This window comes from Dama dama, chromosome 5 (assembly GCF_033118175.1).
Source record: "Dama dama isolate Ldn47 chromosome 5, ASM3311817v1, whole genome shotgun sequence".
NCBI classification, from domain to species: Eukaryota; Metazoa; Chordata; class Mammalia; order Artiodactyla; family Cervidae; genus Dama; species Dama dama.
Genome location: NC_083685.1, coordinates 4,346,326 through 4,358,409, shown reverse-complemented (window position 1 = coordinate 4,358,409; position 12,084 = coordinate 4,346,326). Strand labels below are relative to the sequence as shown.

The following is a 12,084-nucleotide window of genomic DNA, read 5'->3' as shown; positions in this document are numbered from 1 at the left end:
AATATAAGTTTTAGGTTAGATGGTGATGTTGTTCAGTCACTAAGTCATATCCGACTCTTTGCGACTCCAAGGACTGCAGCACACCAGGCTTCCCTGTCCTTCACTGTCTCCCAGACTTTGCTCAGACTCATGTCTGTTGAGTTGGTGATGCCATCCAACCATCTCATTCTCTGCTACCCTCTTCTCCTCCTGCCCTCAATCTTTTCCAGCATCAGGGTCTTTCCAGTGAGTCGGCTCTTCACATCAGGTGGCCAAAGTATTGCAGCTTCAGCATCAGTCCTTCCAGTGAATATTCAAGGTTGATTTCCTTTAGGATTGACTGGTTTGATTTCCTTGCTCTTCAAGGGACTCTCCAGTCTTCTCCGGCACCACAGTTCAAAAGCATCAGTTCTTTGGTGCTCAGCCTTCTTTATGGTCCAACTCTCACATCCATACATGACTACTGGAAAAGCCATAGCTTAGACTATATGGACCTTTGTCGGCAAAGTGATGTTACCTTTTGATACGCTGTCTAGGTTTGTCATAGCTTTTCTTCCAAGGAGTTAACATCTTTTAATATCATGGCTCCAGTCACCATCTGCAGTGATTTTGAAGCCCAGGAAAATAAAATCAGTCACTCTTTCCATGTTTCCCCCATCTGTTTGCCATGAGTGATAGGACTGGAAGGCATTATCTTAGTTTTTTGCAAGTTGAGTTTTAAGCCAGCTTTTTCACGCTCCTCTTTCACCTTCATCAAGAAACTCTTTAGTTCCTCTTCACTTTCTGCCAGTAGAGTGGTATCATCTGCATATCTGAGGTTGTTGATATTTTTCCTGGCAGTCTTCATTCCAGGTTGTGATTCATCAAGCCTGACGTATTGCATGATGTAAAAGTTAAGTAAGCAGGGTGACAATATACAGCCTTGATGTACTCCTTTCCCAATTTGGAACCAGTCCATTGATCCATGCCTAGTTCTGATTTCTTTTTGACCTGCATACAGGTTTCTCAGGAGACAGGTAAGGTGGTCTGGAATTCCCATCTTTTTAAGAATTTTCCACGGTTTGTACACAGTCAAAAACTTTAGTGTAGTCAATGAAGCAGAAGTAGGTTTTTTGTGTATGGAATTCCCTTGTTTTTTCTATGATCCAGTGAATGTTGGCCATTTGATCTCTGGTTAGGTTAGATGTTGAAGAGTAAATCAATAGAAAAGTGTAAACTCTTCCCAAGGTCTTTATATTTCTTTGCATTTTAGTGTATGTGTGTCCTGGCTAAAAATGAAAGTAGTACAGGATATGTTGTCCATTCATTCATAGGCCTGATATTTACCAGAGAGCTTGGGTAATGCATTATTTCTTAGATCTTTTTTAGACTTTAGTTTCATTGAACTTTATTTCCTTTAGTTTCATGTTGGAAAATGCAAGAAACATGAGTGGCTCAGATTGACCTTGAAGGTGTACAGGTATTATTATTCTTAGTAGCTGTGTTCACATGCTTATTGGAAACTTGAGAATTCCAGGTACTTGTCTGTGTGGATTTTTTTTTTTTCCCCCACACCATGCAGCATGCAGGAACTTAGTTTCCAACCAGGGATGAATCCCATGTCCCTTGGAGTGAAAGCTCAGAGTCTTAACCACTGGACCACCGGGGAAGTCCTAGTTCTTAAGTTTTTTGATGTATAAGCAATATCCTTAGACTCCCCAGTGTGTTTAGAATAGGTTGATATTAGGCTGTATGTTTGAGCAGTTTTTAATTTTATTTTAGATGACTATTTTACTAATACCTATATTTTAATGTGTTTTGCATGAATGTAAGTATATGTGCTGTTTTAAAAAGTCCCCATCTCCTTTTCTGATTAATGGGTTAAGTGAAATGATAGCTTAAGAATTCTTAAAATTCATGGTTTGATTTGTGTCTTCAGTTTGAACCTTTGATTTGTCTAAGGTTTTTAGAGTGGTTAAGTGCAGTTATTTAAGGAGAATCCTCTTTACTTAATAAGACGATTTTATTTTTTATTAGCTTAGGACTTTTGGTCTCCTTTAAGTAAAGCATTTTCATGAATTCTACTTTTTGACTTTAGCTGAAAAAGTTTTTTCTCCCTATATATGTTTCAGTGGCAGTTACATGTTTCCCTCTGGTTACATGAAATAAATGTTACTAGTTTAAAAGGGTGGGTAGTTTTCTGGGCATCTGTTGGATTGTATTGGTCTTAAAAGGATTCTTAAGAAGATGGTGTTCTGGTCTTTCGGCTATTTAGTAATTGAGGAGTACTGCTTCAAAAGAGTGGGTATTTGAGCTCACCATTTTAAATAGAGCCCACATTGTTGTGTGTGGTTGGTTATGAGAGGTTATTTGGATCTTCACTGGCTTGGTTTTCAAAAATATGAGTAGCCCCTTGCCTAATTGCCAGAATATCCCTTGTAGCTCAGATGATAAAGAATCCACCTGCAATACGGGAGACTTGAGTTCAATCCCTGGGTTGGGAAGATCCCCTGGAGGAGGGCATGACAACCCACTCCAGTATTCTTGCCTGGAGAATCCTCATGGACAGAGGAGCCTGGTGAGCTCCAGTCCAAGGGGTCGCAAAGAGTTGGACGCAACTGAGCGACTAAGCACAGCACACATATTTTAACTAGACCAGGGTAAGAGTGGATTCTTTTTGTTGCACATATAGCCTCTACTCTTGGAATTTTGTCTCTCTTCTCTGAATGTGCCTGTTGGCTATCTGGAGTTGGACAGTTTATAATTGAAATGACAGCAGTTAAAATTAAAATCTGTTTCTTTTCTTTATTGTTTTTTTTTAATTGTTGACATGTTTCTTTATTGAATTAAAATTATACTAGTACAAAATAACAATGTATACACAAAGGGATTTGATGCAACACAGTATATACAGTTATCTTTAAAAAGTCACAATACAAGTTACAATGATTATGAATATATGCTTAAAGGATGGATTTGCATTTTCATTCAGCTTTCTGGTCCTTGTCCATTTTGTTGCCTATTACTCTGCATGAAGCTAAGAAGAGGGAACCAGAACTTTTCTGAAGAATCTGTTTGTAGATGGAGAGAGGACCATTAATATTCTTATATATTATTGATAAACTAATAAGCAATATACAGATTAGCTAGGTTTGGAATGCTGATAGCTATTTTTTGAGTGTAGTTTAATTCCAAGTTTTTCTAGAATCCCAAGTACCTAGGCCTGATAGGAAAATCATGTCATTTATACATGGGGGAACTCTTGACTTCCTATGGTAAGTTGACCTTCAAACTAAGTTGCCGTCTTCCTAGAAAAGAAACCTGTTACCCAGCGTGAGGGCAGAGGGTTGGTATAAAAAGGGTGGGGTTTGGAGAGTGTTCTTGCCCTTTTAGGGCAGGGCCCAGAAGCAAAGCATATTGGAATAAACAGTGTGAATTTGCAGATTTCAAAATGACATTGGTAGTTGAATTTTGCATAATATTTTACTTGCCTTTAACAAAAGTAAGTTGTTGTTCTTTGCTACCTATCTCATGATTAGTAGTCTTTTTTCTGTTGGAGTACATAAGAAATTGGAGTTCATAATTTAAGCCTTATTAAAAAAACCTTTTGAGAACCTATTGTAAAACTGCTCATCTTCATAGGTAGGGGTTGGTCATTTTGGTGTTTTGTTCAGGAAAATGCAGTTATAATTTTATTCTGACTTGTAGGAGGCATGGTCAGAGTCTGCAGGCTCTGTTGAGATAATCATATGATGTTTTAAGAGGGGCAGAAGTCATTATAAGGTTATAATTAGGAAATTTTAAGTTTCCATGAGGTATGAATTTCCTGAAGTAGGCATCTTTAAAAAAAAAAATAGAATATTTGTCCTATGATTGCCCATGAAAACTTCAATTTGGGACAGTGTAGGGAGAAAGGAGGGCTGGGGGAAACAGAATTACTTCTTTCCTCTTCCTGAAAAGTTAACTGAGCAAGGTGCAGCACATACATGAGTGTGCAGGAATTCACCTTCTGTTACTAATTTCCCAAAGGTAGGCCTTGGAACTAGTCAAAGAAACAAAAGTCAAGAAACATTTTTTGAACACTGGAGCTGGTCTTTCTGATCTTTCCATAGCAGTTATAAACTACCCCTGGCACTTAGATAAAATGATCTTGCTTGGCTTTTAATTAATTTCTAGTGATTTGAATGCCTGGATTTTCTCTGTCAGTAACCAAGACTTAAGTATTTGTTTTCTGATAGTTTTTTTCTTTCGTAGCTGTTAGGGAACATCTCTCCATTTACCATGGTGAACCTAAATGTTGCCTCACAAAGCTAAATTTAAAATTCTTAATTTCAATAGTAAAATAATACCCGCCTTGCGACTTCTGGTGGAGGATATAGAGTCAGAAGATAACATTACACATTACTCACAGAAATTTATAATCCTATTAATAATTTAATATATGAGTTAGTAGTATGAAGTGGGTGTTTTCTTTATAGAAGTGATTATAGAGCAAGTCAAAACATTAAAAAAACTCTTGAAGAAATTTTTACCCTTTTTAGTAGATTGTATTATATCTTCAATTTTAATTTTTTCTGGTCATCACCAGAAAATGTCTTCACTGAGCTTTTCAGGTCTACTGTATCCTTCTACTTTTCTGTATATTCATTCTGTTAATTTTTGAGAGTTTGATATTGAAACTCAAACTAAAAATCTTCTACTTAAAAAATAATTGTAATAGTGAACTATATGTAACTTTGTTCTGTATTTTCCAAGTTTCCAGTAAATGTGTTATCATACTTGCATAATTTAAAAAATAAAAAAGAGGAAAAAAAGAAAATGTCTTCACCAAGACATCATGTATGAATTTAAAAGAGACATCATGTATGATTTATGCTTCCCCTCTTCCTATCTTTTGTGTAAGGAGTAAGTTTAAAAGGGAAACACTTGTAAGAAATAAGTGATTTTAAAAGGTACAAATCAAATTTCCTAAAGTTGGTTTGATCACAGTTGATCTTTCTGAGAAGGTGGTCAGGGCTTCCTTTTGCCTTCTTGAGATGTGAAAAGCAAAAAGGTACATCTGAAATGCAGTCAGATCTTAATATCTAAAAACACTAGAGCACAAATTTCTTTGCTTTTGACACCTCACATTTTGGGGTTCCGTTTGGAAAAAGCAGCTGTCAATGTTTGAGTGACTTAAATGAAGACATATGATCTTAAGTATTGATCAGTAACTGAAATTCTGTCTGTTGCAGCACCTCCTTTGAGGAGTGTATTCAGAACTTTTCCACATTAAAAACAAACAAACAAACCTGATAGAATGAACCACACTCTTGTACTACTAATGTATCCACAGAATTATACAAGATTGATATTTGGTTATTATCTACTGAAACAGAACTTGTTAGAGTGAACATTGCCGTAAATATTGCTGGTTCAAGAGACTTATTGCTCTTTGATGCAGAATTGAGATTATAATATGGAGTTCATCTGGCAATTTCTGGACAATTCACTGGATTTTTGTTTTTCAAGAAGATGGTTGTTTTTTTGCTTAGGAAATGATAATATTTTAACTGCTTATCTATATCCTACAGCTGGCAGAGGAATGCATACTCTGATCATGAATTTGTGTCTGGATCCCTGTAAACATACAGACTTTAATGTTTTTGAAAGAGGTGGAAAAGACATACAGCATCTTTTAGTTTTTTTTTAAAATAAATTAATATCGTTTGGAAGTGTCACTGCGCCAGGACACTGACTCAGTTTTACATTTAGTTTTTGTTTGTTTGTTTTACTTTTTTTAAAAACATGATCCTTATAAGTAGGGGGGAAGTCCCAACTGAGAGCATTCAGCCATGCCTTTTGAACTGCTTCTTGGTTTCTATTTTAGTTTATAGTTGACTTCAGCAGCAAACGTTTTAGAAAACTTGAGGGTTGGGATATTGTATGGGGAGTAAGACCAAACCACAGTAGTTTTACTCAGCTGATAAGTTTTGGGATTTATGAGTGATTAAATCATCTCCCCACCGTGGAATAATCTCCCCAACATGCCATGGAATCCTAGTTTGGGAAGGTCATGTCATCCATCAGATATCCAAAAAGTTACTAGGCATAAATGGGGAAAACACTGAGAAACTGAAAAGCTCGCCCAAAGTGGTCACAGTTGTAAGTCACTTCTTAAAAATGACTCATTTAATTACTTTATTTTGCCTCCACACTCAAGTTTTACTGTCAGTGTTTCTTACTATGCAATACATGTGCAAGAAAAGCCATTTCTTTCACATATAGTGAAAATAAAAGATTCTTTTAAAATTACTCAGTGTTGTCTTCTTAAAGTTTTGAACTCTCAATTATTCTTGCATTTGAAAGTGGGGGGAAAAATGCTTCTTTTTTTCTTTTGAAGTTTAAAACATACCGGAGCCCAAAAAGTGCTGCTTTAACTACCCTTTCTTCCCCTGAGTCCCACCCCTCCATCCATATTATAGGAGTACTGACTTGAGTCTCTTAAGTTTTCCTCGTGTATTTGGTTTAGTCTAATTGATTTTTGTAGTTTAGATTCCCTTGTTTTATTATAGAAATGGTCCAGATTGGTGTGCCTCTTTGCCCTTGTTGAAGCTGATATAGTAGTGGCCTAAGATGATGACAGACTGTTCCATGTAGGTGTCCATTCCTTAATAGCCTTCTCGTGACCTCCATGCCCTTCCTCTTAATCATTTTCTCATTATCTTCCTGAAGGACCTTGTGTACAGTAATATCTTGTATTTTAGCGCTTAATAAGTATGTCTGTTTTTTGTTTAGTTTCCTCTTAAAGTAGATAAAATTCTATCCATAGTATATTACATGATTGTAAACAATTTGCCCTCTTAGTTCAATTCAGTTCAGTCGCTCAGTTGTGTCCGAGTCTTTGTGACCCCATGAACCACAGCACGCCAGGCCTCCCTGTTCATCACCAACTCCTGGAGTCCACCCAAACTCATGTCCATCGAGTCGGTGATGCTGTCCAGCCATCTCGTCCTCTGTCATCCCCTTCTCCTCCCACCCTCAATTTTTCCCAGCATCAGGGTCTTTTCCAATGAGTCAACTCTTCGCATCAGGTGGCCAAAGTATTGGAGTTTCAGCTTCAGCATCAGTCCTTCCAATGAACATCTCCTTTAGGATGGACTGGTTGGATCTCCTTGCAGTCCAAGGGACTCTCGAGAGTCTTCTCCAACACCACAGTTCAAAAGCATCAATTCTTCAGTGCTCAGCTTTCTTTATAGTCCAACTCTCATATCCATTCATGACCACTGGAAAAACCATAGCCCATCAAGTAACTTCGAAAGGTTTTTTTTTCCCCCTTACTACTCCCCAGATGGAACGTAAAAGTGACCATCATTAACTCTTGCTCCACATTGCTGCCCAGGTTGTTCATCAGTGCTGTTCATCAGTGCTGAATGTGCTTAAGAATCCATGTTCTTAGACGCTTTAGGTTATTGCTTAGATTTAACATAACCACTTTACATTCTACCTCTTCAAATGCATGACTGGTATCATGGGATACTGTCTGAGTTCATGAGACAGCAGCTTGTGGCACCAGAGAGCTTCCTTCTTTCTTACTCTACACGGCCTTTATCTGGCAGATAGTCTGAAGAGCCATGGGCAGTGTTTAAAGTTTGGTTGGCAGTGTTTCACAGTGGCGTACTTGTTTCCAACTAAGAGGGTGTTGGTTGTGGTACGAGGGGTCATCGCTGGCCTTGAAGCAGGCCTGCCTGAGCCTTTTGTTGAGTCGTCCTGTTGCTTGGTCCATGTCTTGGAGCTTTACACCTCTGGAAGCTTTCCACAGTTTTGTATTAATGGACTTCTCCTATCTTTGACAGAATAAATTACCAAGTAATTTCTGAAACTATGTCAGATGATTCTTGTAGTAGATAGTAATTTCTTTGAAATAAATGGAACACCGTCAGTTCATTCTTACCCCTAGATTTGACCTGTCTCCTGAATCTAATCCCATTTTACCCCTAATTACTGGCTGGACATACATTTTCTTGTGAGGCCACCTTTATTTATTTATTTATTTATTTTATTTATTTATTTTTTAAATTTTTTTATTAGTTGGAGTCTAATTACTTCACAACATTTCAGTGGGTTTTGTCATACATTGATATGAATCAGCCATGGATTTACACGTCTTCCCCATCCCAATCCCCGCTCCCACCTCCCTCTCCACCCGATTCCTCTCGAAACATCCCACCCTCGCCTTCTCCCAGAGAGTTCAAAAGTCTGTTCTGTATTTCTGTGTCTCTTTTTCTGTTTTGCATATAGGGTTAACATTACCATCTTTCTAAATTCCATATATATGTGTTAGTATGCTGTAATGTTCTTTATCTTTCTGGCTTACTTCACTCTGTATAAGGGGCTCCAGCTTCATCCATCTCATTAGGACTGGTTCAAATGAATTCTTTTTAATGGCTGAGTAATATTCCATGGTGTATATGTACCACAGCTTCCTTATCCATTCATCTGCTGATGGGCATCTAGGTTGCTTCCATGTCCTGGCTATTATAAACAGTGCTGCGATGAACATTGGGGTGCACGTGTCTCTTTCAGATCTGGTTTCCTCAGTGTGTATGCCCAGAAGTGGGATTGCTGGGTCATATGGCAGTTCTATTTCCAGTTTTTTAAGAAATCTCCACACTGTTTTCCATAGCAGCTGTACTAGTTTGCATTCCCACCAACAGTGTAAGAGGGTTCCCTTTTCTCCACACCCTCTCCAGCATTTATTGCTTGTAGACTTTTGGATAGCAGCCATCCTGACTGGCATGTAATGGTACCTCATTGTGGTTTTGATTTGCATTTCTCTGATAATGAGTGATGTTGAGCATCTTTTCATGTGTTTGTTAGCCATCTGTATGTCTTCTTTGGAGAAATGTCTGTTTAGTTCTTTGGCCCATTTTTTGATTGGGTCATTTATTTTTCTGGAATTGAGCTTCAGGAGTTGCTTGTATATTTTTGAGATTAATCCTTTGTCTGTTTCTTCATTTGCTATTATTTTCTCCCAATCTGAGGGCTGTCTTTTCACCTTACTTATAGTTTCCTTTGTAGTGCAAAAGCTTTTAAGTTTCATTAGGTCCCATTTGTTTAGTTTTGCTTTTATTTCCAATATTCTGGGAGGTGGGTCATAGAGGATCTTGCTGTGATTTATGTCGGAGAGTGTTTTGCCTATGTTCTCCTCTAGGAGTTTTATAGTTTCTGGTCTTACATTTAGATCTTTAATCCATTTTGAGTTTATTTTTGTGTATGGTGTTAGAAAGTGTTCTAGTTTCATTCTTTTACAAGTGGTTGACCAGTTTTCCCAGCACCACTTGTTAAAGAGGTTGTCTTTTTTCCATTGTATATCCTTGCCTCCTTTGTCGAAGATAAGGTGTCCATAGGTTCGTGGATTTATCTCTGGGCTTTCTATTCTGTTCCATTGATCTATATTTCTGTCTTTGTGCCAGTACCATACTGTCTTGATGACTGTGGCTTTGTAGTAGAGTCTGAAGTCAGGCAGGTTGATTCCTCCAGTTCCATTCTTCTTTCTCAAGATTACTTTGGCTATTCGAGGTTTTTTTGTATTTCCATACAAATTGTGAGATTCTTTGGTCTAGTTCTGTGAAAAATACCGTTGGTAGCTTGATAGGGATTGCATTGAATCTATAGACTGCTTTGGGTAGAATAGCCATTTTGACAATATTGATTCTTCCAATCCATGAACACGGTATGTTTCTCCATCTGTTTGTGTCCTCTTTGATTTCTTTCATCAGTGTTTTATAGTTTTCTATGTATAGGTCTTTTGTTTCTTTAGGTAGATATACTCCTAAGTATTTTATTCTTTTTGTTGCAATGGTGAATGGTATTGTTTCCTTAATTTCTCTTTCTGTTTTTTCATTGTTAGTATATAGGAATGCAAGGGATTTCTGTGTGTTAATTTTATATCCTGCAACTTTACTATATTCATTGATTACCTCTAGTAATTTTCTGGTAGAGTCTTTAGGGTTTTCTATGTAGAGGATCATGTCATCTGCAAACAGTGAGAGTTTCACTTCTTCTTTTCCTATCTGGATTCCTTTTACTTCTTTTTCTGCTCTGATTGCTGTGGCCAAAACTTCCAACACTATGTTGAATAGTAGTGGTGAGAGTGGGCACCCTTGTCTTGTTCCTGATTTCAGGGGAAATGCTTTCAATTTTTCACCATTGAGGGTGATGCTTGCTGTGGGTTTGTCATATATAGCTTTTATTATGTTGAGGTATGTTCCTTCTATTCCTGCTTTTTGGAGGGTTTTAATCATAAATGAGTGTTGAATTTTGTCAAAGGCTTTCTCTGCATCTATTGAGATAATCATATGGTTTTTATCTTTCAATTTGTTAATGTGGTGTATTACATTGATTGATTTGCGGATATTGAAGAATCCTTGCATTCCTGGGATAAAGCCCACCTTTAAAGCCAATATATCCTATCTGGTGTTGCTTCCTTGGAAGCTGCCCTTCAGTTCTTAACAAAACCATACTTTTCCTGGTCACCACAGGGCTTAGAATTTTGCAGTTATCTCTGCCAACTTGCTCTGCCTCCTTTTATCGTTCCTACTTAATTACCAAGCTTAAGCAATTAAAGTTTTCCACTCACTTTGTTGGTGCCTCTGCGTTTTTACTATCATTAAGATATTGGGCCCTTAGCAGTTCATATCTGAACTACTAGTCTGGAAACATTGTAAGTGACTTTCCCCCTCCAAACCATCCTGCTTGCTGCTTTCTGATACAACCACTTTGGTGTTATTAATCTCCTGCTCTTGAAGCTTTTGGTTTTATGCCATCGAGTGAAATCTAGACTCCTTAGCCTGGCATTCAAGGCCCACAGTGTGTGCTGTCTTTTTAGTCTCATTTCCCTGAAGATGATTGGTATTCTAACCTACTCTCTGTTGCTCAAAAATGTGTTTTCTTCCCACTGCGGTATTAGTATCCAGCCTCACTTGGCTTACCTCCCCCTCTTTCTTTTTATTTAAATTCCACCTAATCTGTAAGACTGAGTCATTTTCCACCTCCTGTGATGACTCCCTGGTTGTCTCTTTCTCTGAACTCTGAGCACTTGCATGTCATTGGAGTTACCAAGAAGTATCAGAGTACTACAAGGTTTACAATGAAATGTCTCACTGTTGCTTGGCATTTAGTTCTTACGTGAAATGTGCCATCGTATACTGATACATTGTCTTACCTGGTTGTTTTTTAACAGCTAAGGACAAATAGACCCAGCATCTGTTCTTTTTGACAAGTGTTTTAATATCGTAAATAAAGTTCATAGATGATACAGTGTACCTACAGACATAATTTAAAAAAATAATACCCTTACTGTAGTATAAAGGAAAAATGAATGAAAATAATTGTAATTTGTATTTCAATCTTCAAATACTAAGCAAAAATTATGTTTTAGCAAGAAAAGTTCCTGCAGATTTAAAACCTTTAAACTTTCCTGCTCTACTGTGTTGTACCTCATTAAACAACAGAACCAATATTGATACTAATACGATTTGTATCTCAAGTTGCAAATTATGAATAGCCTTTTTTCCTGTAGAGCATGTTGTTAATGTGGCCCAGCCTGAGTTATAAAATTTAAAAGTTACTGGGAGACAAAAATAACTTCTTGTGAAATGGTTAGAACATTTTATAATTACATATTTAGCCTCCTCTTTTATGGTTCTTGTATAAAAAGTGTTTTCAGAGGTTATGGGAATAATGCAAAATGTTGACTGACTCCTTGATTTTAAGACTTTGGTATTTTGTGCAGTCTTGTTCATATATGTGACTTTATGTCACATAAACATCTCGAAAGGATAAGTTGTCTGCAAATACTGAGAGAAGTCTTTACAAAGGAAATCCACCTGCAATGTGGAAGACCTGGGTTTGATTCCTAGATTGGAAGATTCCCCTGGAGGAGGAAATGGCCACCCACTCCAGTATTGTTGGCCTGGGGGCCTCCATGGACAGAGGAGCCTGGGGGGCTACAGTTCATAGGGTAGCTAGAGTTGGACATGACTTAATGATTAAATAGTAGATTGACGAGGTCTTTTATCTCTGTAAGGGTCAGATTGTTGCCTCTTTGTGACAGGAGTTCTTTGTGTTTAGACTACACTTTCC

At 37.5% G+C, this 12,084-nt stretch overlaps 1 protein-coding gene across 5 annotated transcripts in view; it reads left to right on the top strand.

Annotated features, from left to right (window-relative positions):
* Positions 1 to 12,084, top strand: part of MTMR3 (myotubularin related protein 3) — a 126,495-nt gene that overhangs the window by 50,979 nt on the left and 63,432 nt on the right. The gene's annotated exons all lie outside the window — the stretch shown is intronic.